The sequence below is a fragment of the Coregonus clupeaformis genome, chromosome 6 (assembly GCF_020615455.1).
Source record: "Coregonus clupeaformis isolate EN_2021a chromosome 6, ASM2061545v1, whole genome shotgun sequence".
In the NCBI taxonomy this organism is placed as follows: domain Eukaryota; kingdom Metazoa; phylum Chordata; class Actinopteri; order Salmoniformes; family Salmonidae; genus Coregonus; species Coregonus clupeaformis.
The window spans coordinates 4435832-4457181 of NC_059197.1; the positions used below are offsets into that span (position 1 = coordinate 4435832).

At 37.7% G+C, this 21350-nt stretch overlaps 23 non-coding genes across 23 annotated transcripts; all 23 read right to left on the minus strand.

The window, feature by feature from the left end:
- Positions 1-3142: 3142 nt before the first annotated feature.
- On the minus strand, positions 3143-3214 carry trnaa-ugc. The gene has a single exon. It is a non-coding gene; the product is annotated as a tRNA-Ala (tRNA).
- A 1039-nt stretch (positions 3215-4253) lies between these two features.
- trnaa-cgc lies at positions 4254-4325 on the minus strand. The gene has a single exon. It is a non-coding gene; the product is annotated as a tRNA-Ala (tRNA).
- A 304-nt stretch (positions 4326-4629) lies between these two features.
- trnaa-cgc lies at positions 4630-4701 on the minus strand. Its single transcript has one exon. It is a non-coding gene; the product is annotated as a tRNA-Ala (tRNA).
- A 681-nt stretch (positions 4702-5382) lies between these two features.
- trnaa-cgc lies at positions 5383-5454 on the minus strand. Its single transcript has one exon. It is a non-coding gene; the product is annotated as a tRNA-Ala (tRNA).
- A 304-nt stretch (positions 5455-5758) lies between these two features.
- trnaa-cgc lies at positions 5759-5830 on the minus strand. The gene has a single exon. It is a non-coding gene; the product is annotated as a tRNA-Ala (tRNA).
- Positions 5831-6511: 681 nt separating this feature from the next.
- trnaa-cgc lies at positions 6512-6583 on the minus strand. Its single transcript has one exon. It is a non-coding gene; the product is annotated as a tRNA-Ala (tRNA).
- Positions 6584-6888: 305 nt separating this feature from the next.
- Positions 6889-6960, minus strand: trnaa-cgc. The gene has a single exon. It is a non-coding gene; the product is annotated as a tRNA-Ala (tRNA).
- A 305-nt stretch (positions 6961-7265) lies between these two features.
- trnaa-cgc lies at positions 7266-7337 on the minus strand. The gene has a single exon. It is a non-coding gene; the product is annotated as a tRNA-Ala (tRNA).
- Positions 7338-8393: 1056 nt separating this feature from the next.
- Positions 8394-8465, minus strand: trnaa-cgc. Its single transcript has one exon. It is a non-coding gene; the product is annotated as a tRNA-Ala (tRNA).
- A 304-nt stretch (positions 8466-8769) lies between these two features.
- trnaa-cgc lies at positions 8770-8841 on the minus strand. Its single transcript has one exon. It is a non-coding gene; the product is annotated as a tRNA-Ala (tRNA).
- Positions 8842-9145: 304 nt separating this feature from the next.
- trnaa-cgc lies at positions 9146-9217 on the minus strand. Its single transcript has one exon. It is a non-coding gene; the product is annotated as a tRNA-Ala (tRNA).
- Positions 9218-9522: 305 nt separating this feature from the next.
- On the minus strand, positions 9523-9594 carry trnaa-cgc. Its single transcript has one exon. It is a non-coding gene; the product is annotated as a tRNA-Ala (tRNA).
- A 304-nt stretch (positions 9595-9898) lies between these two features.
- trnaa-cgc lies at positions 9899-9970 on the minus strand. The gene has a single exon. It is a non-coding gene; the product is annotated as a tRNA-Ala (tRNA).
- Positions 9971-10274: 304 nt separating this feature from the next.
- Positions 10275-10346, minus strand: trnaa-ugc. The gene has a single exon. It is a non-coding gene; the product is annotated as a tRNA-Ala (tRNA).
- A 305-nt stretch (positions 10347-10651) lies between these two features.
- trnaa-cgc lies at positions 10652-10723 on the minus strand. The gene has a single exon. It is a non-coding gene; the product is annotated as a tRNA-Ala (tRNA).
- A 1425-nt stretch (positions 10724-12148) lies between these two features.
- On the minus strand, positions 12149-12220 carry trnaa-cgc. Its single transcript has one exon. It is a non-coding gene; the product is annotated as a tRNA-Ala (tRNA).
- A 681-nt stretch (positions 12221-12901) lies between these two features.
- Positions 12902-12973, minus strand: trnaa-cgc. Its single transcript has one exon. It is a non-coding gene; the product is annotated as a tRNA-Ala (tRNA).
- Positions 12974-13277: 304 nt separating this feature from the next.
- Positions 13278-13349, minus strand: trnaa-ugc. Its single transcript has one exon. It is a non-coding gene; the product is annotated as a tRNA-Ala (tRNA).
- Positions 13350-14399: 1050 nt separating this feature from the next.
- On the minus strand, positions 14400-14471 carry trnak-uuu. Its single transcript has one exon. It is a non-coding gene; the product is annotated as a tRNA-Ala (tRNA).
- A 681-nt stretch (positions 14472-15152) lies between these two features.
- On the minus strand, positions 15153-15224 carry trnaa-cgc. Its single transcript has one exon. It is a non-coding gene; the product is annotated as a tRNA-Ala (tRNA).
- A 3310-nt stretch (positions 15225-18534) lies between these two features.
- Positions 18535-18606, minus strand: trnaa-cgc. Its single transcript has one exon. It is a non-coding gene; the product is annotated as a tRNA-Ala (tRNA).
- A 304-nt stretch (positions 18607-18910) lies between these two features.
- Positions 18911-18982, minus strand: trnaa-ugc. The gene has a single exon. It is a non-coding gene; the product is annotated as a tRNA-Ala (tRNA).
- Positions 18983-21168: 2186 nt separating this feature from the next.
- On the minus strand, positions 21169-21240 carry trnaa-ugc. Its single transcript has one exon. It is a non-coding gene; the product is annotated as a tRNA-Ala (tRNA).
- Positions 21241-21350: the final 110 nt, after the last annotated feature.

The window sequence follows — 21350 nt, forward strand, 5'->3', positions numbered from 1 at the left end:
TAATTCCATGATATCAGCTATTTTCCATAAAGGTACGGACAGGGATCAAACCCATTAACTTCACTTTACGAAAACCACGCCTTACAAGTTGGCCACCATGACACTATTTGCTGCTTCGCATATTGACATTCTGTAAAGTAGTAGTTGTGTAAATGTAAATTTGACACAAAACAATCCTTTGAGAAGCTAGTGATTGAACAGAGGACCTTACACAAGAATAGCATGCGCTCCACATTTGATCTACACCCCTTTTGGTTTGTAGATAGACTGCCATATAAATACAATGTACTTTTTATACACACAATTCCATAAAAACTACGATGCCATGAAATCAGCAATCTTAAATACAGTTATCGACAGGGATCGAACCCATGAACTTCAGTTTACAAAAACAAGGCCTTACAAGTTTGCCAATATTCCACTTATATTCTATAAGGGCACGAACAGGAATTGAACGCATGTTCTTCAGGTTATAAGACCAAATGACTTACCACATCTCTATTTCCTGCTAATATCAACATTCTGGAAAGTAGAAGTTGTGTAAAGTCAACAATTGGGGAGATGGGGACTGAACCCAGGACCTCATACATGTGAAGCATGCGCTCTACCACTGAGCTACATCCCCTTTCTTTGATATAAACAATGCAATATCAATAAAATTAACTTTTTCTATACAGCATTCCAACGGAATTATGATACCATGATATCATCAATCTTTAATAGAGGTATGGACAGGGATCAAACCCATTAACTTCAGTTTACAAAAGCAAGGCCTTACAAGTTTGAACACCATTCCACTTATCTGATATAAGGGCACGTACAGAAATTGAATGCATGTTTTCAGGTTACAAGACCAAATGACATACCAAATCTCTATTTCCTGCTAAATATCAACATTTTGGAAAGAAGGAATTGTCTAAATGCAACAATGGAGATGCTGGGGATTGAACACAGGACCTCATACATGCAAAGCATGCGCTCTACCACTGAGCTACATCCCCTTTCTATGATATAAACAATGCAATATCAATAAAATTAACTTTTTCTATACACCATTCGAACGAAAATAGGATGCCATGATATCAGCACTCTAAAATAGATGTATGGACAGGGATCGAACCCATGAACTTCAGTTTACAAAAGAAAGGCCTTACAAGTTTGAACACCATTCCACTTATCTTCTATAAGGGCACGAACAGGAATTTGACGCATGTTTTCAGGTTACAAGACCAAATGACTTACCAGATCTCTATTTCCTGCTGAATATCAAAATTTTGGAAAGTAGGAATTGTCTAAATGCAAAAATGGAGATTGAACCCAGGACCTCAAACATGCGAAGCATGCACTCTACCACTGAGCTACATCCCCTTTCTATGATATAAACAATGCAATATCAATAAAATTAACTTTTTCTATACAGCATTCCAACGACAATAGGATGCCATGATATCAGCAATCTAAAATAGAGGTATGGACAGGGATTGAACCCATTAACTTCAGTTTACAAAAGCAAGGCCTTACAAGTTTGAACACCATTCCACTTATCTTCTATAAGGGTACGAACAGGAATTTGACGCATGTTTTCAGGTTACAAGACCAAATTACTTACCACATCTCTATTTCCTGCTAAATATCAACATTTAGGAAAGTAGGAATTGTCTAAAATAAACAATGGAGATGCTGGGGATTGAACCCATTACCTCAAACATGCAAAGCATGCACGCTACCACTGAGCTACATCCCCTTCCTATGATCTAAACAATGCAACATCAATAAAATTAACTATTTCTATACAGCATTCCAACGAAATTATGATACCATGATATCATCAATCTTTAATAGAGGTATGGACAGGGATCGAACCAATTAACTTCAGTTTACAAAAGCAAGGCCTTACAAGTTTTCACACATCCCCTTTCTGTGATATAAACAATGCAATATCAATAAAATTGACTTTTTCAATCCACCATTCCAACGAAATTGTGATGCCATGATATCAGCAATGTTAAATAGAGGTATGGACAGGGATCGAACCCATTAACTTCAGTTTACAAAAGAAAGGCCTTACAAGTTTGAACACCATTCCACTTATCTTCTATAAGGGCACGAACAGGAATTTGACGCATGTTTTCAGGTTACAAGACCAAATTACTTACCACATCTCTATTTCCTGCTAAATATCAACATTTTGGAAAGTAGGAATTGTCTAAAAGAAACAATGGAGATGCTGGGGATTGAACGCAGGACCTCATACATGCAAAGCATGCGCTCTACCACTGAGCTACATCCCCTTTCTGTGACATAAACAATGCAATATCAATAAAATTAACTTTTTCTATACAGCATTAAAACAAAATTGTGATGCCATGATATCAGCAATGTTAAATAGAGGTATGGACAGGGATCGAACCCATTAACTTCAGTTTACAAAAGCAAGGCCTTACAAGTTTGAACACCATTCCACTTATCTTCTATAAGGGCACGAACAGGAATTTGACGCATGTTTTCAGGTTACAAGACCAAATTACTTACCACATCTCTATTTCCTGCTAAATATCAACATTTTGGAAAGTAGGAATTGTCTAAAATAAACAATGGAGATGCTGGGGACTGAACCCATTACCTCAAACATGCAAAGCATGCACGCTACCACTGAGCTACATCCCCTTCCTATGATCTAAACAATGCAATATCAATAAAATTAACTATTTCTATACAGCATTCCAACGAAATTATGATACCATGATATCATCAATCTTTAATAGAGGTATGGACAGGGATCGAACCCATTAACTTCAGTTTACAAAAGCAAGGCCTTACAAGTTTACACACATCCCCTTTCTGTGATATAAACAATGCAATATCAATAAAATTTACTTTTTCAATCCACCATTCCAACGAAATTGTGATGCCATGATATCAGTAATGTTAAATAGAGGTATGGACAGGGATCGAACCCATTAACTTCAGTTTACAAAAGAAAGGCCTTACAAGTTTGAACACAATTCCACTTATCTTCTATAAGGGCACGAACAGGAATTTGAATCATGTTTTCAGGTTACAAGACCAAATTACTTACCACATCTCTATTTCCTGCTAAATATCAACATTTTGGAAAGTAGGAATTGTCTAAAAGAAACAATGGAGATGCTGGGGATTGAACCCAGGACCTCATACATGCAAAGCATGCGCTCTACCACTGAGCTACATCCCCTTTCTGTGACATAAACAATGCAATATCAATAAAATTAACTTTTTCTATACAGCATTCCAACAAAATTGTGATGCCATGATATCAGCAATGTTAAATAGAGGTATGGACAGGGATCGAACACATTAACTTCAGTTTACAATAGTAAGGCCTTACAAGTTTACACACCATTCCACTTATCTGCTATATGGGCACGAACAGGATTTTAACGCATGTTCTTCAGGTTACAAGACCAAATTACTTACCACATCTCTATTTCCTGCTGAATATCAACATTTTGGAAAGTAGGAATTGTCTAAATGCAACAATAGAGATGCTGGGGATTGAACACAGGACCTCAGACATGCACTCTACCACTGAGCTACATTCCCTTTCTGCAATATAAACTATGAAATATCAATAAAATTAACTTTTTCTATACAGCATTCCAACGAAAATAGGATGCCATGATATCAGCAATCTAAAATAGAGGTATGGACAGGGATCGAACCCATGAACTTCAGTTTACAAAAGAAAGGCCTTACAAGTTTACACACCATTCCACTTATCTTCTATAAGGGCACGAACAGGAATTTGACGAATGTTTTCAGGTTACAAAACCAAATGACTTACCAGATCTCTATTTCCTGCTGAATATCAACATTTTGGAAAGTAGGAATTGTCTAAAAGAAGCAATGGAGATTGAACCCATTACTTCAAACATGCAAAGCATGCACGCTACCACTGAGCTACATCCCCTTCCTATGATCTAAACAATGCAATATCAATAAAATTAACTATTTCTATACAGCATTCCAACGAAATTATGATACCATGATATCATCAATCTTTAATAGAGGTATGGACAGGGATCGAACCCATTAACTTCAGTTTACAAAAGCAAGGCCTTACAAGTTTACACACAATTCCACTTATCTTCTATAAGGGCACGAACAGGAATTTGACGCATGTTTTCAGGTTACAAGACCAAATGACTTACCACATCTCTATTACCTGCTAAATATCAACATTTTGGAAAGAAGGAATTGTCTAAATGCAACAATGGAGATGCTGGGGATTGAACCCAGGACCTCATACATGCGAAGCATGCGCTCTACCACTGAGCTACATCCCCTTTCTGTGACATAAACAATGCAATATCAATAAAATTAACTTTTTCTATACAGCATTCCAACAAAATTGTGATGCCATGATATCAGCAATGTTAAATAGAGGTATGGACAGGGATCGAACACATTAACTTCAGTTTACAATAGTAAGGCCTTACAAGTTTGAACACCATTCCACTTATCTTCTATAAGGGCACGAACAGGAATTTGACGCATGTTTTCAGGTTACAAAACCAAATGACTTACCAGATCTCTATTTCCTGCTGAATATCAACATTTTGGAAAGTAGGAATTGTCTAAAAGCAACAATGGAGATGCTGGGGATTGAACCCAGGACCTCAAACATGCGAAACATGCGCTCTACCACTGAGCTACATCCCCTTTCTATGCTATCAACAATGCAATATCAATAAAATTAACTTTTTCTATACAGCATTCCAACGAAAATAGGATGCCATGATATCAGCAATCTTAAATACAGGTATGGACAGGGATCGAACCCTTGAACTTCAGTTTAGAAAAGGAAGGCCTTACAAGTTTACACACCATTCCACTTATCTGCTATATGGGCACGAACAGGAATTTGACGCATGTTTTCAGGTTACAAAACCAAATGACTTACCAGATCTCTATTTCCTGCTGAATATCAACATTTTGGAAAGTAGGAATTGTCTAAAAGAAGCAATGGAGATGCTGGGGATTGAACCCATTACCTCAAACATGCAAAGCATGCACGCTACCACTGAGCTACATCCCCTTCCTATGATCTAAACAATGCAATATCAATAAAATTAACTATTTCTATACAGCATTCCAACGAAATTATGATACCATGATATCAGCAATGTTAAATAGAGGTATGGACAGGGATCGAACACATTAACTTCAGTTTACAATAGTAAGGCCTTACAAGTTTACACACCATTCCACTTATCTGATATAAGGGCACGAACAGGAATTCAACGCATGTTCTTCAGGTTACAAGACCAAATGACTTACTACATCTCTATTTCCTGCTGAATATCAACATTTTGGAAAGTAGGAATTGTCTAAATGCACCAATGGATATGCTGGGGATTGAACCCAGGACCTCAAACATGCGAAACATGCGCTCTACCACTGAGCTACATCCCCTTTCTATGCTATCAACAATGCAATATCAATAAAATTAACTTTTTCTATACAGCATTCCAACGAAAATAGGATGCCATGATATCAGCAATCTTAAATACAGGTATGGACAGGGATCGAACCCTTGAACTTCAGTTTAGAAAAGGAAGGCCTTACAAGTTTACACACCATTCCACTTATCTGCTATATGGGCACGAACAGGATTTTGACGCATGTTTTCAGGTTACAAAACCAAATGACTTACCAGATCTCTATTTCCTGCTGAATATCAACATTTTGGAAAGTAGGAATTGTCTAAATGCAAAAATGGAGATCCTGGGGATTGAACCCAGGACCTCAAACATGCGAAACATACGCTCTACCACTGAGCTACATCCCCTTTCTATGATATAAACGATGCAATATCAATAAAATTAACTTTTTCTATACAGCATTCCAACGAAAATAGGATGCCATGTTATCAGCAATCTTAAATACAGGTATGGACAGGGATCGAACCCTTGAACTTCAGTTTAGAAAAGGAAGGCCTTACAAGTTTACACACAATTCCACTTATCTTCTATAAGGGCACGGACAGGAATTTGACGCATGTTTTCAGGTTACAAGACCAATTGACTTACCACATCTCTATTACCTGCTAAATATCAACATTTTGGAAAGAAGGAATTGTCTAAATGCAACAATGGAGATGCTGGGGATTCAACCCAGGACCTCATACATGCAAAGCATGCGCTCTACCACTGAGCTACATCCCCTTTCTGTGATACAAACAATGCAATATCAATAAAATTAACTTTTTCTATACAGCATTCCAACGAAATTGTGATGCCATGATATCAGCAATGTTAAATAGAGGTATGGACAGGGATCGAACACATTAACTTCAGTTTACAATAGTAAGGCCTTACAAGTTTACACACCATTCCACTTATCTGATATAAGGGCACGAACAGGAATTCAACGCATGTTCTTCAGGTTACAAGACCAAATGACTTACTACATCTCTATTTCCTGCTGAATATCAACATTTTGGAAAGTAGGAATTGTCTAAATGCAACAATGGAGATGCTGGGGATTGAACCCAGGACCTCATACATGCGAAGCATGCGCTCTACCACTGAGCTACATCCCCTTTCTGTGATATCAACAATGCAATATCAATAAAATTAACTTTTTCTATACAGCATTCCAACGAAAATAGGATGCCATGATGTCAGCAATCTTAAATACAGGTATGGACAGGGATCGAACCCATGAACTTCAGTTTAGAAAAGGAAGGCCTTACAAGTTTACACACCATTCCACTTATCTGCTATATGGGCACGAACAGGAATTTAACGCATGTTCTTCAGGTTACAAGACCAAATGACTTACCACATCTCTATTTCCTGCTGAATATCAACATTTTGGAAAGTAGGAATTGTCTAAATGCAAAAATGGAGATCCTGGGGATTGAACCCAGGACCTCAAACATGCGAAACATGCGCTCTACCACTGAGCTACATCCCCTTTCTATGATATAAACAATGCAATATCAATAAAATTAACTTTTTCTATACAGCATTCCAACGAAAATAGGATGCCATGATATCAGCAATCTAAAATAGAGGTATGGACAGGGATCGAACCCATGAACTTCAGTTTACAAAAGAAAGGCCTTACAAGTTTTCACACCATTCCACTTATCTGATATAAGGGCACGAACAGGAATTTAACGCATGTTCTTCAGGTTACAAGACCAAATGACTTACCACAACTCTATTTCCTGCTGAATATCAACATTTTGGAAAGTAGGAATTGTCTAAATGCAAAAATGGAGATCCTGGGGATTGAACCCAGGACCTCAAACATGCGAAACATACGCTCTACCACTGAGCTACATCCCCTTTCTGTGATCTAAACAATGCAATATCAATAAAATTAACTTTTTCTATACAGCATTCCAACGAAAATAGGATGCCATGATATCAGCAATCTTAAATACAGGTATGGACAGGGATCGAACACTTGAACTTCAGTTTAGAAAAGGAAGGCCTTACAAGTTTACACACCATTCCACTTATCTTCTATAAGGGCACGAACAGGAATTTGACGCATGTTTTCAGGTTACAAGACCAAATGACTTACCACATCTCTATTTCCTGCTGAATATCAACATTTTGGAAAGTAGGAATTGTCTAAAAGTAACAATGGAGATGCTGGGGATTGAACACAGGACCTCATACATGCAAAGCATGCGCTCTACCACTGAGCTACATCCCCTTTCTGTGCTATAAACACTGCAATATCAATAAAATTAACTTTTTCTATACAGCATTCCAACGAAAATAGGATGCCATGATATCAGCAATCTTAAATAGAGGTATGGACAGGGATCGAACCCATTAACTTCAGTTTACAAAAGCAAGGCCTTACAAGTTTACACACCATTCCACTTATCTTCTATAAGGGCACGAACAGGAATTTGACGCATGTTTTCAGGTTACAAAACCAAATGACTTACCAGATCTCTATTTCCTGCTGAATATCAACATTTTGGAAAGTAGGAATTGTCTAAAAGAAGCAATGTAGATGCTGGGGATTGAACCCATTACCTCAAACATGCAAAGCATGCACGCTACCACTGAGCTACATCCCCTTCCTATGATCTAAACAATGCAATATCAATAAAATTAACTATTTCTATACAGCATTCCAACGAAATTATAATACCATGATATGATCAATCTTAAATAGAGGTATGGACAGGGATCGAACCCATTAACTTCAATTTACAAAAGCAAGGCCTTGCAAGTTGACACACCATTCCACTTATCTTCTATAAGGGCACGAACAGGAATTTGACGCATGTTTTCAGGTTACAAGACCAAATGACTTACCACATCTCTATTACCTGCTAAACATCAACATTTTGGAAAGAAGGAATTGTCTAAATGCAACAATGGAGATGCTGGGGATTGAACCCAGGACCTCATACATGCGAAGCATGCGCTCTACCACTGAGCTACATCCCCTTTCTGTGCTATCAACAATGCAATATCAATAAAATTAACTTTTTCTATACACCATTCCAACGAAAATAGGATGCCATGATATCAGCAATCTTAAATACAGGTATGGACAGGGATCGAACCCTTGAACTTCAGTTTACAAAAGCAAGGCCTTACAAGTTTACACACCATTCCACTTATCTGCTATATGGGCACGAACAGGATTTTGACGCATGTTTTCAGGTTACAAAACCAAATGACTTACCAGATCTCTATTTCCTGCTGAATATCAACATTTTGGAAAGTAGGAATTGTCTAAATGCAAAAATGGAGATCCTGGGGATTGAACCCAGGACCTCAAACATGCGAAACATACGCTCTACCACTGAGCTACATCCCCTTTCTATGATATAAACGATGCAATATCAATAAAATTAACTTTTTCTATACAGCATTCCAACGAAAATAGGATGCCATGATATCAGCAATCTTAAATACAGGTATGGACAGGGATCGAACCCTTGAACTTCAGTTTAGAAAAGGAAGGCCTTACAAGTTTACACACCATTCCACTTATCTGCTATATGGGCACGAACAGGAATTTGACGCATGTTTTCAGGTTACAAAACCAAATGACTTACCAGATCTCTATTTCCTGCTGAATATCAACATTTTGGAAAGTAGGAATTGTCTAAAAGCAACAATGGAGATGCTGGGGATTGAACCCAGGACCTCAAACATGCGAAACATGCGCTCTACCACTGAGCTACATCCCCTTCCTATGATCTAAACAATGCAATATCAATAAAATTAACTATTTCTATACAGCATTCCAACGAAATTATGATACCATGATATCAGCAATGTTAAATAGAGGTATGGACAGGGATCGAACACATTAACTTCAGTTTACAATAGTAAGGCCTTACAAGTTTACACACCATTCCACTTATCTGATATAAGGGCACGAACAGGAATTCAACGCATGTTCTTCAGGTTACAAGACCAAATGACTTACCACATCTCTATTTCCTGCTGAATATCAACATTTTGGAAAGTAGGAATTGTCTAAATGCACCAATGGAGATGCTGGGGATTGAACCCAGGACCTCAAACATGCGAAACATGCGCTCTACCACTGAGCTACATCCCCTTTCTATGCTATAAACAATGCAATATCAATAAAATTAACTTTTTCTATACACCATTCCAACGAAAATAGGATGCCATGATATCAGCAATCTTAAATACAGGTATGGACAGGGATCGAACCCTTGAACTTCAGTTTACAAAAGCAAGGCCTTACAAGTTTGAACACCATTCCACTTATCTTCTATAAGGGCACGAACAGGATTTTGACGCATGTTTTCAGGTTACAAAACCAAATGACTTACCAGATCTCTATTTCCTGCTGAATATCAACATTTTGGAAAGTAGGAATTGTCTAAATGCAACAATGGAGATCCTGGGGATTGAACCCAGGACCTCATACATGCGAAGCATGCGCTCTACCACTGAGCTACATCCCCTTTCTGCAATATAAACAATGCAACATCAATAAAATTAACTTTTTCTATACACCATTCCAACGAAAATAGGATGAAATTATATCAGCAATCTAAAATAGAGGTATGGACAGGGATCAAACCCATGAACTTCAGTTTACAAAAGCAAGGCCTTACAAGTTTACACACCATTCCACTTATCTTCTATAAGGGCACGAACAGGAATTTGACGCATGTTTTCAGGTTACAAGACCAAATGACTTACCACATCTCTATTTCCTGCTAAATATCAACATTTTGGAAAGTAGGAATTGTCTAAATGCAACAATGGAGATGCTGGGGATTGAACCCAGGACCTCATACATGCAAAGCATGCGCTCTACCACTGAGCTACATCCCCTTTCTGTGATAAAAACAATGCAATATCAATAAAATTAACTTTTTCAATACACCATTCCAACGAAATTGTGATGCCATGATATCAGCAATCTTAAATAGAGGTATGGACAGGGATCGAACCCATTAACTTCAGTTTACAAAAGCAAGGCCTTACAAGTTTACACACCATTCCACTTATCTTCTATAAGGGCACGAACAGGAATTTAACACATGTTCTTCTGGTAACAAGACCAAATGACTTACCACATCTCTATTTCCTGCTGAATATCAACATTTTGGAAAGTAGGAATTGTCTAAATGCAACAATGGAGATGCTGGGGATTGAACCCAGGACCTCATACATGCGAAGCATGCGCTCTACCACTGAGCTACATCCCCTTTCTGTGATATCAACAATGCAATATCAATAAAATTAACTTTTTCTATACAGCATTCCAACGAAAATAGGATGCCATGATATCAGCAATGTTAAATAGAGGTATGGACAGGGATCGAACCCATTAACTTCAGTTTACAATAGTAAGGCCTTACAAGTTTACACACCATTCCACTTATCTTCTATAAGGGCACGAACAGGAATTGAATGCATGTTTTCAGGTTACAAGACCAAATGACTTACCACATCTCTATTTCCTGCTAAATATCAACATTTTGGAAAGTAGGAATTGTCTAAATGCAACAATGGAGATGCTGGGGATTGAACACAGGACCTCATACATGCACTCTACCACTGAGCTACATCCCCTTTCTTATATATAAACTATGAAATATCAATAAAATTAACTTTTTCTATACACCATTCCAACGAAAATAGGATGAAATGATATCACCATTCTAAAATAGAGGTATGGACAGGGATCGAACCCATGAACTTCAGTTTACAAAAGCAAGGCCTTACAAGTTTGAACACCATTCCACTTATCTTCTATAAGGGCACGAACAGGAATTTGAAGCTATGTTCTTCAGGTTACAAGACCAAATTACTTACCACATCTCTATTTCCTGCTGAATATCAACATTTTGGAAAGTAGGAATTGTCTAAAAGCAACAATGGAGATGCTGGGGATTGAACACAATACCTCATATATGCAAAGCATGCGCTCTACCACTGAGCTACATCCCCTTTCTGCAATATAAACTATGAAATATCAATAAAATTAACTTTTTCTATACACCATTCCAACGAAAATTGGATGCCATGATATCAGCAATCTAAAATAGAGGTATGGACAGGGATCGAACCCATGAACTTCAGTTTACAAAAGAAAGGCCTTACAAGTTTACACACCATTCCACTTATCTGCTATAAGGGCACGAACAGGAATTTAACGCATGTTCTTCAGGTTACAAGACCAAATGCCTTACCACATCTCTATTTCCTGCTGAATATCAACTTTTTGGAAAGTAGGAATTGTCTAAATGCAAAAATGGAGATCCTGGGGATTGAACCCAGGACCTCAAACATGCAAACATACGCTCTACCACTGAGCTACATCCCCTTTCTGTGATATAATCAATGCTATATCAATAAAATTAACTTTTTCTATACACCATTCCAACGAAAATAGGATGCCATGATATCAGCAATCTAAAATAGAGGTATGGACAGGGATCGAACCCATGAACTTCAGTTTACAAAAGAAAGGCCTTAAAAGTTTACACACCATTCCACTTATCTGCTATATGGGCACGAACAGGAATTTGATGCATGTTTTCAGGTTACAAAACCAAATGACTTACCAGATCTCTATTTCCTGCTGAATATCAACATTTTGGAAAGTAGGAATTGTCTAAAAGAAACAATGGAGATGCTGGGGATTGAACCCAGGACCTCATACATGCGAAGCATGCGCTCTACCACTGAGCTACATCCCCTTTCTATGATATAAACAATGCAATATCAATAAAATTAACTTTTTCAATACACCATTTCAACGAAATTGTGATGCCATGATATCATCAATCTTAAATAGAGGTATGGACAGGGATCGAACCCATTAACTTCAGTTTACAAAAGCAAGGCCTTACAAGTTTACACACCATTCCACTTATCTTCTATAAGGGCACGAACAGGAATTTGACGCATGTTTTCAGGTTACAAGACCAAATGACTTACCACATCTCTATTTCCTGCTGAATATCAACATTTTGGAAAGTAGGAATTGTCTAAATGCAACAATGGAGATGCTGGGGATTGAACCCAGCACTTCATACATGCAAAGCATGTGCTCTACCACTGAGCTACATCCCCTTCCTATTATCTAAACAATGCAATATCAATAAAATTAACTATTTCTATACAGCATTCCAACGAAATTATGATACCATGATATCTTCAATCTTTAATAGAGGTATGGACAGGGATCGAACCCATTAACTTCAGTTTACAAAAGCAAGGCCTTACAAGTTTACACACCATTCCACTTATCTTCTATAAGGGCACGAACAGGAATTCAACGCATGTTCTTCAGGTTACAAGACCAAATGACTTTCCACATCTCTATTTCCTGCTAAATATCAACATTTTGGAAAGTAGGAATTGTCTAAATGCACCAATGGAGATGCTGGGGATTGAACCCAGGACCTCATACATGCGAAACATGCGCTCTACCACTGAGCTACATCCCCTTTCTATGCTATCAACAATGCAATATCAATAAAATTAACTTTTTCTATACAGCATTCCAACGAAAATAGGATGCCATGTTATCAGCAATCTTAAATACAGGTATGGACAGGGATCGAACCCAAGAACTTCAGTTTAGAAAAGGAAGGCCTTACAAGTTTACACACCATTCCACTTATCTGCTATATGGGCACGAACAGGAATTTGACGCATGTTTTCAGGTTACAAAACCAAATGACTTACCAGATCTCTATTTCCTGCTGAATATCAACATTTTGGAAAGTAGGAATTGTCTAAAAGCAACAATGGAGATGCTGGGGATTGAACCCAGGACCTCATACATGCAAAGCATGCGCTCTACCACTGAGCTACATCCCCTTTCTGTGATATCAACAATGCAATATCAATAAAATTAACTTTTTTTAATACACCATTCCAACGAAAATAGGATGAAATGATATCAGCATTCTAAAATAGAGGTATGGACAGGGATCGAACCCATGAACTTCAGTTTACAAAAGCAAGGCCTTACAAGTTTACACACCATTCCACTCATCTTCTAGAAGGGCACGAACAGGAATTTAATTTATGTTTTCAGGTTACAAGACCAAATGACTTACCACATCTCTATTTCCTGCTAAATATCAACATTTTGGAAAGTAGGAATTGTCTAAATGCAACAATGGAGATGCTGGGGATTGAACACAATACCTCATATATGCAAAGCATGCGCTCTACCACTGAGCTACATCCCCTTTCTGCAATTTAAACTATGAAATATCAATAAAATTAACTTTTTCTATACACCATTCCAACGAAAATAGGATGAAATGATATCAGCATTCTAAAATAGAGGTATGGACAGGGATCGAACCCATTAACTTCAGTTTACAAAAGTAAGGCCTTACAAGTTTACACACCATTCCACTTATCTGCTATAAGGGCACGAACTGGAATTTAACGCATGTTCTTCAGGTTACAAGACCAAATGACTTACCACAACTCTATTTCCTGCTGAATATCAACATTTTGGAAAGTAGGAATTGTCTAAATGCAGATGCTGGGGATTGAACCCAGGACCTCAAACATGCAAAGCATGCGCTCTACCACTGAGCTACATCCCCTTTTTGTGATAAAAATAATGCAATATCAATAAAATTAACTTTTTCAATACACCATTCCAACGAAATTATGATGCCATGATATCAGCAATCTTAAATAGAGGTATGGACAGGGATCGAACCCATTAACTTCAGTTTAGAAAAGGAAGGCCTTACAAGTTTACACACCATTCCACTTATCTTCTATAAGGGCACGAACAGGAATTTGACGCATGTTTTCAGGTTACAAGACCAAATGACTTACCACATCTCTATTTCCTGCTAAATATCAACATTTTGGAAAGTAGGAATTGTCTAAATGCAACAATGGAGATGCTGGGGATTGAACCCAGGACCTCATACATGCAAAGCATGCGCTCTACCACTGAGCTACATCCCCTTTGTGTGATAAAAATAATGCAATATCAATAAAATTTACTTTTTCAATACACCATTCCAACGAAAATAGGATGCCATGATATCAGCAATCTTAAATACAGGTATGGACAGGGATCGAACCCATTAATTTCAGTTTACAAAAGCAAGGCCTTACAAGTTTGAACACCATTCCACTTATCTTCTATAAGGGCACGAACAGGAATTTAATGCATGTTTTCAGGTTACAAGACCAAATGACTTACCACATCTCTATTTCCTGCTAAATATCAACATTTTGGAAAGTAGGAATTGTCTAAAAGAAACAATGGAGATGCTGGGGATTGAACACAGGACCTCATACATGCAAAGCATGCGCTCTACCACTGAGCTACATCCCCTTCCTATGATCTAAACAATGCAATATCAATAAAATTAACTTTTTCAATACACCATTCCAACGAAATTATGATACCATGATATCAGCAATCTTAAATAGAGGTATGGACAGGGATCGAACACATTAACTTCAGTTTACAAAAGCAAGGCCTTACAAGTTTACACACCATTCCACTTATCTGCTATAAGGGCACGAACAGGAATTCAACGCATGTTCTTCAGGTTAGAAGACCAAATGACTTTCCACATCTCTATTTCCTGCTGAATATCAACATTTTGGAAAGTAGGAATTGTCTAAATGCAACAATGGAGATGCTGGGGATTAAACCCAGGACCTCATACATGCGAAACATGCGCTCTACCACTGAGCTACATCCCCTTTCTATGCTATCAACAATGCAATATCAATAAAATTAACTTTTTCTATACAGCATTCCAACGAAAATAGGATGCCATGATATCAGCAATCTTAAATACAGGTATGGACAGGGATCGAACCCTTGAACTTCAGTTTAGAAAAGGAAGGCCTTACAAGTTTACACACCATTCCACTTATCTGCTATATGGGCACGGACAGGAATTGGACGCATGTTTTCAGGTTACAAAACCAAATGACTTACCACATCTCTATTTCCTGCTGAATATCAACATTTTGGAAAGTAGGAATTGTCTAAATGCAAAAATGGAGATCGAACCCAGGACCTCAAACATGCGAAACATGCGCTCTACCACTGAGCTACATCCCCTTTCTATGATATAAACATTGCAATATCAATAAAATTAACTTTTTCTATACAGCATTCCAACGAAAATAGGATGCCATGATATCAGCAATCTTAAATACAGGTATGGACAGGGATCGAACCCTTGAACTTCAGTTTAGAAAAGGAAGGCCTTACAAGTTTACACACCATTCCACTTATCTTCTATTAGGGCACGAACAGGAATTGAATGCATGTTTTCAGGTTACAAGACCAAATGACTTACCACATCTCTATTTCCTGCTAAATATCAACATTTTGGAAAGTAGGAATTGTCTAAATGCAACAATGGAGATGTTGGGGATTCAACCCAGGACCTCATACATACAAAGCATGCGCTCTACCACTGAGCTACATCCCCTTTCTGTGATATAAACAATGCAATATCAATAAAATTAACTTTTTCTATACAGCATTCCAACGAAATTGTGATGCCATGATATCAGCAATCTTAAATAGAGGTATGGACAGGGATCGAACCCATGAATTTCAGTTTACAAAAGCAATGCCTTACAAGTTTACACACCATTCCACTTATCTGCTATAAGGGCACGAACAGGAATTCAAAGCATGTTCTTCAGGTTACAAGACCAAATGACTTACCACATCTCTATTTCCTGCTAAATATCAACATTTTGGAAAGTAGGAATTGTCTAAAAGAAGCAATGGAGATGCTGGGGATTGAACCCAGTACCTCAAACATGCAAAGCATGCGCGCTACCACTGAGCTACATCCCCTTTCTGTGACATAAATAATGCAATATCAATAAAATTAACTTTTTCTATACACCATTCCAACAAAATTGTGATGCCATGATATCAGCAATCTTAAATAGAGGTATGGACAGGGATCGAACCCATTAACTTCAGTTTACAAAAGCAAGGCCTTACAAGTTTACACACCATTCCACTTATCTTCTATAAGGGCACGAACAGGAATTGAATGCATGTTTTCAGGTTACAAGACCAAATGACTTACCACATCTCTATTTCCTGCTAAATATCAACATTTTGGAAAGTAGGAATTGTCTAAATGCAACAATGGAGATGCTGGGGATTGAACACAGGACCTCATACATGCAAAGCATGCGCTCTACCACTGAGCTACATCCCCTTTCTGTGATATCAACAATGCAATATCAATATAATTAACTTTTTTCTATACAGCATTCCAACGAAAATAGGATGCCATGATATCAGCAATCTTAAATACAGGTATGGACAGGGATCGAACCCATGAACTTCAGTTTACAAAATGAAGGCCTTACAAGTTTACACACCATTCCACTTATCTGCTATATGGGCACGAACAGGAATTTAACGCATGTTCTTCAGGTTACAAGACCAAATGACTTACCACAACTCTATTTCCTGCTAAATATCAACATTTTGGAAAGTAGGAATTGTCTAAATGCAACAATGGAGATGCTGGGGATTGAACCCAGGACCTCATACATGCGAAAGCATGCGCTCTACCACTGAGCTACATCCCCTTTCTATGACATAAACAATGCAATATCAATAAAATTAACTTTTTCTATACAGCATTCCAACGAAAATAGGATGCCATGATATCAGCAATCTTAAATACAGGTATGGACAGGGATCGAACCCTTGAACTTCAGTTTAGAAAAGGAAGGCCTTACAAGTTTACACACCATTCCACTTATCTTCTATAAGGGCACGAACAGGAATTTGACGCATGTTTTCAGGTTACAAGACCAAATGACTTACCACATCTCTATTTCCTGCTGAATATCAACATTTTGGAAAGTATGAATTGTCTAAAAGAAGCAATGGAGATGCTGGGGATTGAACCCATTACCTCATACATGCAAAGCATGCGCGCTACCACTGAGCTACATCCCCTTCCTATGATCTAAACAATGCAATATCAATAAAATTAACTTTTTCTATACAGCATTCCAACGAAATTATGATACCATGATATCAGCAATCTTAAATAGAGGTATGGACAGGGATCGAACCCATGAACTTCAGTTTACAAAAGAAAGGCCTTACAAGTTTTCACACCATTCCACTTATCTTCTATAAGTGCACGAACAGGAATTTGACGCATGTTTTCAGGTTACAAGACCAAATGACTTACCAGATCTCTATTTCCTGCTGAATATCAACATTTTGGAAAGTAGGAATTTTCTAAAAGCAGCAATGGAGATGCTGGGGATTTAACCCAGTACCTCAAACATGCAAAGCATGCGCTCTACCACTGAGCTACATCCCCCTTCCTATGATCTAAACAATGCAATATCAATAAAATTAACTTTTTCTATACAGCATTCCAACGAAAATAGGATGCCATGATATCAGCAATCTTAAATACAGGTATGGACAGGGATCGAACCCATTAACTTCAGTTTACAAAAGCAAGGCCTTACAAGTTTACACACCATTCCACTTATCTGCTATATGGGCACGAACAGGAATTTAACGCATGTTCTTCAGGTTACGAGACCAAATGACTTACCACAACTCTATTTCCTGCTGAATATCAACATTTTGGAAAGTAGGAATTGTCTAAATGCAAAAATGGAGATGCTTGGGATTGAACCCAGGACCTCAAACATGCAAAGCACGCGGTCTACCACTGAGCTACATCCCATTTCTATGATATAAACAATGCAATATCAATAAAATTAACTTTTTCTATACAGCATTCCAACGAAAATTGGATGCCATGATATCAGCAATCTAAAATAGAGGTATGGACAGGGATCGAACCCATGAACTTCAGTTTACAAAAGAAAGGCCTTACAAGTTTACACACCATTCCACTTATCTGCTATAAGGGCACGAACAGGAATTTAACGCATGTTCTTCAGGTTACAAGACCAAATGACTTACCACATCTCTATTTCCTGCTGAATATCAACATTTTGGAAAGTAGGAATTGTCTAAATGCAACAATGGAGATGCTGGGGATTGAACCCAGGACCTCATACATGCGAAGCATGCGCTCTACCACTGAGCTACATCCCCTTTCTGTGATATCAACAATGCAATATCAATAAAATTAACTTTTTCTATACAGCATTCCAACGAAAATAGGATGCCATGATATCAGCAATCTAAAATAGAGTTATGGACAGGGATCGAACCCATTAACTTCAGTTTACAAAAGCAAGGCCTTACAAGTTTGAACACCATTCCACTTATCTTCTATAAGGGCACGAACAGGAATTTGATGCATGTTTTCAGGTTACAAGACCAAATGACTTACCACATCTCTATTTCCTGCTAAATATCAACATTTTGGAAAGTAGGAATTGTCTAAAAGAAACAATGGAGATGCTGGGGATTGAACCCAGGACCTCATACATGCAAAGCATGCGCTCTACCACTGAGCTACATCCCCTTTCTGTGATATAAACAATGCAATATCAATAAAATTTACTTTTTCTATACAGCATTCCAACGAAAATAGGATGCCATGATATCAGCAATCTTAAATACAGGTATGGACAGGGATCGAACCCTTGAACTTCAGTTTACAAAAGGAAGGCCTTACAAGTTTACACACCATTCCACTTATCTGCTATATGGGCACGAACAGGAATTTGACGCATGTTTTCAGGTTACAAGACCAAATGACTTACCACATCTCTATTTCCTGCTGAATATCAACATTTTGGAAAGTAGGAATTGTCTAAAAGAAGCAATGGAGATGCTGGGGATTGAACCCATTACCTCAAACATGCAAAGGATGCACGCTACCACTGAGCTACATCCCCTTCCTATGATCTAAACAATGCAATATCAATAAAATTAACTATTTCTATACAGCATTCCAACGAAATTATGATACCATGATATCATCAATCTTTAATAGAGGTATGGACAGGGATCGAACCCATGAACTTCAGTTTACAAAAGAAAGGCCTTACAAGTTTTCACACCATTCCACTTATCTTCTATAAGTGCAAGAACAGGAATTTGACGCATGTTTTCAGGTTACAAAACCAAATGACTTACCAGATCTCTATTTCCTGCTGAATATCAACATTTTGGAAAGTAGGATATGTCTAAAAGAAGCAATGGAGATGCTGGGGATTTAACCCATTACCTCAAACATGCAAAGCATGCACGCTACCACTGAGCTACATCCCCTTCCTATGATCTAAACAATGCAATATCAATAAAATTAACTTTTTCTATACAGCATTCCAACGAAAATAGGATGCCATGATATCAGCAATCTTAAATACAGGTATGGACAGGGATCGAACCCATGAACTTCAGTTTAGAAAAGGAAGGCCTTACAAGTTTACACACCATTCCACTTATCTGCTATATGGGCACGAACAGGAATTTAACGCATGTTCTTCAGGTTACAAGACCAAATGACTTACCACATCTCTATTTCCTGCTGAATATCAACATTTTGGAAAGTAGGAATTGTCTAAATGCAAAAATGGAGATCCTGGGGATTGAACCCAGGAAATCAAACATGCTAAACATGCGCTCTACCACTGATCTACATCCCCTTTCTATGATCTAAACAATGCAATATCAATAAAATTAACTTTTTCTATACAGCATTCCAACGAAAATAGGATGCCATGATATCAGCAATCTAAAATAGAGGTATGGACAGGGATCGAACCCATTAACTTCAGTTTACAAAAGAAAGGCCTTACAAGTTTTCACACCATTCCACTTATCTGATATAAGGGCACGAACAGGAATTTGACGCATGTTTTCAGGTTACAAAACCAAATGACTTACCAGATCTCTATTTCCTGCTGAATATCAACATTTTGGAAAGTAGGAATTGTCTAAAAGAAGCAATGGAGATGCTGGGGATTGAACCCATTACCTCAAACATGCAAAGTATGCACGCTACCACTGAGCTACATCACCTTCCTATGATCTAAACAATGCAATATCAATAAAATTAACTATTTCTATACAGCATTCCAACGAAATTATGATACCATGATATCAGCAATCTAAAATAGAGGTATGGACAGGGATCGAACCCATGAACTTCAGTTTACAAAAGAAAGGCCTTAAAAGTTTACACACCATTCCACTTATCTGCTATATGGGCACGAACAGGAATTTGATGCATGTTTTCAGGTTACAAAACCAAATGACTTACCAGATCTCTATTTCCTGCTGAATATCAACATTTTGGAAAGTAGGAATTTTCTAAAAGAAACAATGGAGATGCTGGGGATTGAACCCAGTACCTCAAACATGCAAAGCATGCGCGCTACCACTGAGCTACATCCCCTTCCTATGATCTAAACAATGCAATATCAATAAAATTAACTTTTTCTATACACCATTCCAACGAAAATAGGATGCCATGATATCAGCAATCTTAAATACAGGTATGGACAGGGATCGAACCCATGAACTTCAGTTTAGAAAAGGAAGGCCTTACAAGTTTACACACCATTCCACTTATCTGCTATATGGGGACAAACAGGAATTTAACGCATGTTCTTCAGGTTACAAGACCAAATGACTTACCACAACTCTATTTCCTGCTGAATATCAACATTTTGGAAAGTAGGAATTGTCTAAAAGAAACAATGGAGATGCTGGGGATTGAACCCAGGACCTCATACATGCAAAGCATGCACTCTACCACTGAGCTACATCCCCTTTCTGTGACATAAACAATGCAATATCAATAAAATTAACTTTTTCTATACAGCATTCCAACGAAAATTGTGATGCCATGATATCAGCAATCTAAAATAGAGGTATGGACA